The sequence below is a fragment of the Mandrillus leucophaeus genome, unplaced genomic scaffold (assembly GCF_000951045.1).
Source record: "Mandrillus leucophaeus isolate KB7577 unplaced genomic scaffold, Mleu.le_1.0 Scaffold1010, whole genome shotgun sequence".
Classification (NCBI taxonomy): Eukaryota; Metazoa; Chordata; class Mammalia; order Primates; family Cercopithecidae; genus Mandrillus; species Mandrillus leucophaeus.
In genome coordinates this window covers 402,428-406,486 of record NW_012098211.1, presented here as the reverse complement: position 1 = coordinate 406,486, position 4,059 = coordinate 402,428, and the positions used below count along the sequence as shown (strand labels likewise).

The following is a 4,059-nucleotide window of genomic DNA, read 5'->3' as shown; positions in this document are numbered from 1 at the left end:
ACCTCCCCAGGGATCTAATCCACTATCATCCTCACTTGTAACTGTCTTCAAAACAAAATGACAAATAAGTCCTCCTTTAAATGTAGAAAGGATGTGAAGGGTTAAATAAGAACAAGTCAACTTTCTTTCCCCTCCCCTCCCAAACATAAACTGACAAATACATACCTTGCTTGCCCCATGGGGCACTGGCAACCCAGAATGGAGGGAGGGCAGCCAGCACTGGGGAGAAACTTCAGTCTGCCCTGACTGCATCCACCCTCTGTTCTCACAACCCCTACAGCCTCTCCCCCATAGCTCACCTTCCCTGCCCTCCACTCCCCTACACTGCAATGGTATGCCTTGCTCTGGGAAAGAGAGAACAGGCATTGCTTTTGAGAAATCTGCATATTAGGGGAGAGGACATAGAACCAGGTAAACAAAACAGACTAGACTCCTCCCTGTTCTCCCCTAGTCATGCTTCACTATCCAAATCTCTGCCTTGAAAGTTCCTCCAGCTGGGGATTCCCTATGCACCCACGTCCACACCAACTGTGACCCTTGCCACTGCCAGGGCCAGTGAAAAACTCACCCTTCACCCGCTGAAGACTTGCTGAAGAAATCACTGACAAGAGGCAAATTAACAGGAGAAAAAGCAAACAAATTTATTTGATCATAATTGTATGTAAGCCTTCAGAATGAAGACCCCAAGATACAGGGGAATTGTTCATTTCTATGTTTAGGTTCAACAGATTATGGACTGTGTAGAAATACGATTGGACAAGAAGGGTAGGATCTAATAGTAACAGACTGAGAGGGAAAACCCAGCAAGGCCTGTCTAGATTCCTCTTGGCCTCTCTGCACAGCATTCCTTCCTTCTGGACGTGGGATGGGACCCTCTCTGGAATGGTTATGACAGTCAAACAAGGTAGGTCAGATCATTTCTTTCTGATCAGTTTTTACACAGAAAGGGGAGTGGGGAGTGAGAGGACGTTTTTAGGTTTTATGACTGGCTTTGGGTAAAACCAGTTCTGCTTTCTGATGACCTGCCTTGGGGAAGAGGGATTCTAGTTTCTATGGGTAGCCTTGGGGGAGAATGAGAGGCCAGAAACAAGAGGGCAGGAGAAGGTCAGAGAGAAAATTTTGCTTCGGGGGCTGCTTCTGAGCCCTTCGTTTTAAAGTATCAGAGATGATCAGGGGCAGCCTGGCTCTGGGTAAGGTCTCCCGACCTGTGAGTGCTGATCTTCCACACTGGTTGCCGAGCTCTTTTAAAAGGTGGTTTTCAACCTTGGCTGCATACTGGAATGACCCCAGGAGCTTTAAGAAATATTGCTGGCCTTGGCCGGGCGCGGTGGCTCAAGCCTGTTCCCAGCACTTTGGGAGGCCGAGACGGGTGGATCACGAGGTCAGGAGATCAAGACCATCCTGGCTAACACGGTGAAACCCCGTCTCTACTAAGAAATACAAAAAACTAGCCGGGCGAGGTGGCAGGCGCCTGTAGTCCCAGCTACTCGGGAGGCTGAGGCCGGAGAATGGCGTGAACCCGGGAGGCGGAGCTTGCAGTGAGCTGAGATCCGGCCACTGCACTCCAGCCTGGGCGACAGAGTGAGACTCCGTCTCAAAAAAAAAAAAAAAAAGAAATATTGCTGGCCTGGCGCTATGGCTCATGTCTGTAATCCCTGAGCTTTGGAAGGCTGAGGCAGCATGACTGCTTGAGCCCAGGACTTCGAGACCAGCCTGTGCAAGATAGTACAAGAGCCTGCCTCTACCAAAAAATTAAAAATCAGTTGGGTGTGGTAGTCCACGCCTGTAGTCCCAGCTACTAGGGAGGCTGAGGTGGGAGGATATCACTCGAGCCCAGAAGTTAAGGCTGCAGTGGGCCATGATTGCATGACTGCACTCCAGCCTAGGTGACAAGCAAGATTCTATCTTTAAAAAAAAAAAAAAAAAAAAAAAAAGGTGCTTGGAGCCTACCCCAGAGATTCTGATTTAATGATTTTTATACTGCACCCCCACCCACCCCCCAACTGTGCCAGGTGCTTCTACTGTGTATCCAAGATTGAGAACCACCAGCTTTACAGCAAGGACATTTTCCTACAATCTTTGAATTTTCTTGCATTTATTTGCATATGGATTCTCAGTTAATCAAATAAATAAAAAGAAAACCTGTAAATGCTTGTCAAAGGCTGCTGAAGCTTCAAGTCCAAAGCCCACAGAGATTAATGACTTTAAATTGTATGGTCCTTTAGAATCATGCTTCTCAAAGTGTGACCCATGGACCAGGAGAACATCAAGATCACCTGGAACCTGTTAGAAATGCAGAGGCTGGCCAGGTGCAGTGGCTTACACCTGTAATCTGAACACTTTGGGAGGCCAGGAGTTGGAGACCAGCCTGGGCAACATATGGAGACCCCCATCCCTACAAAAATAAAATCTGTTGGGTGTGGTGGTGTCCACCTGTAAGCCCAGTAACTTGAGAGGCTAAGCCAGAACAGCTTACACCCAGGAGTTTGCAGCTGCAGTGAGCCATGATTGGGCCACTAACTACACTACAGCCCGAGTGACAGAGCAAGATCCTGTACCTAAAGGGAAAAAAAAGCAGAAACTCAGGCCCACCCAGACTGCCTACTGGAATCTTGAGAGCTGCAAATCATTGATTTTCAGCACAAACCATTTTGCCCACCCCGGCCACTGAGAGACTTGAACAAACACTAGCATAGTTTCTAGCAGCTCAAGGCCGTGTCTCAGGGATAACCCAAGCCCCTTTGGGTCCCTGCCTGGGGAAGCTCAAGGCTGCCAAGAGAGTTTACCATTTGTTTCAGTCAATGCCTGATCATAGGTTTCTAATCTCCCTCTTGTTTTTTTGAGATGGAGTCACGCTCTGTCACCCAGGCTGAAGTGCAGTGGCGCGATCTCGGCTCATTGCACCCTCCGCCTCCCAGGTTCAAGCGATTGTCCTGCCTCAGCCTCCTGAGTAGCTGGGATTACAGGTGCGTGCCACCACGCCCAGCTAACTTTTGTATTTTTAGCAGAGACGGGGTTTCACCACATTGGCCAGGCTGCTCCTGAATCCCTAACCTCAGACGATCCACCCACCCTGGCCACCCAAAGTGTTGGGATTATAGGCCTGAGCCATGGCACCCAGCCCCTCCCTCTTCTTAGAGGACTTACTTGGTAAAATTTACAATTGTAAATCCTTTCTGTCCCTTTGAGGGATGTATGTGTCTTCTGCTGCACAGGAATGTGTTTCTCACTTTTTCTGGGAGCCATCCCTTTGTCATATAATTATCAGGAATTATAAGGCCGACTCCTGGTCTCAGTGGGAGACTAGAATCCTAACTTTGATAAACTTGAGAGTTAGCAGACACAGATAGCCTAATCACATTGACCAATCTCCTTAACAGCTTTTTGTAATTTTCCACTTCCCTAGTTCTATTTGAACCTCCTCCCTTCCCTCTTTAAAATTCCATCACCTCTGCACAGATTGGAGCTAAGCTCAGTTCTACACTGAGGACTCTCTCCTTCTGCAGTAGTTATTGAGTAAAATCTGTCATTATTGCCTTTAGCTAGTATCCAGCTTTTTCTTCAAGTCTCCATTTTAATAAGGTCCTTACATGATGTGCATATACATTACAGTCTGAGAAGCAGCATCATAATACTTACCATTCCCTCAGTGACTTATAAACAGCCCTGAACGGGAAGGAATTACACCCATTTTGCCAATGAGTTAGATCTTTGCTTAGTATCACACTGGTAAACTAGAAATTGAATATGCCTCATGACTCAATCCAGTGCTCTTTCCAAAATGACATGCTAACCAGAAAGAGAAGACCACACTGCATGTGAGGACCCAGGGGAAAAAAGCTGGTGAGAGCTCACAAAAACCCAAAAATGTTTCTCTTGCTGCATCTCCATTGGTGCAATGTCCTCTCAGGCTTTTTTTTTTTTTTTCCTTGATACCGAGTTTCGCTCCTGTTGCCCAAGCTGGAGTGCAGTGGCACGATCTCGGCTCACTGCAACCTCTGCCTCCTGGGTTCAAGTGATTCTCCTGCCTCAGCCTCCCAAGTAGCTGGGACTATGGGC

General features: G+C 47.6%; 1 long non-coding RNA gene across 1 annotated transcript; it reads right to left on the bottom strand.

Moving 5' to 3' along the window:
* Window positions 1–616: 616 nt before the first annotated feature.
* On the bottom strand, window positions 617–3,046 carry LOC105536366. Its single transcript, XR_001005574.1, has 2 exons — window positions 1,628–3,046; window positions 617–1,313 (listed from the first exon to the last, which is right to left on the bottom strand). It is a non-coding gene; the product is annotated as an uncharacterized LOC105536366 (long non-coding RNA).
* Window positions 3,047–4,059: the final 1,013 nt, after the last annotated feature.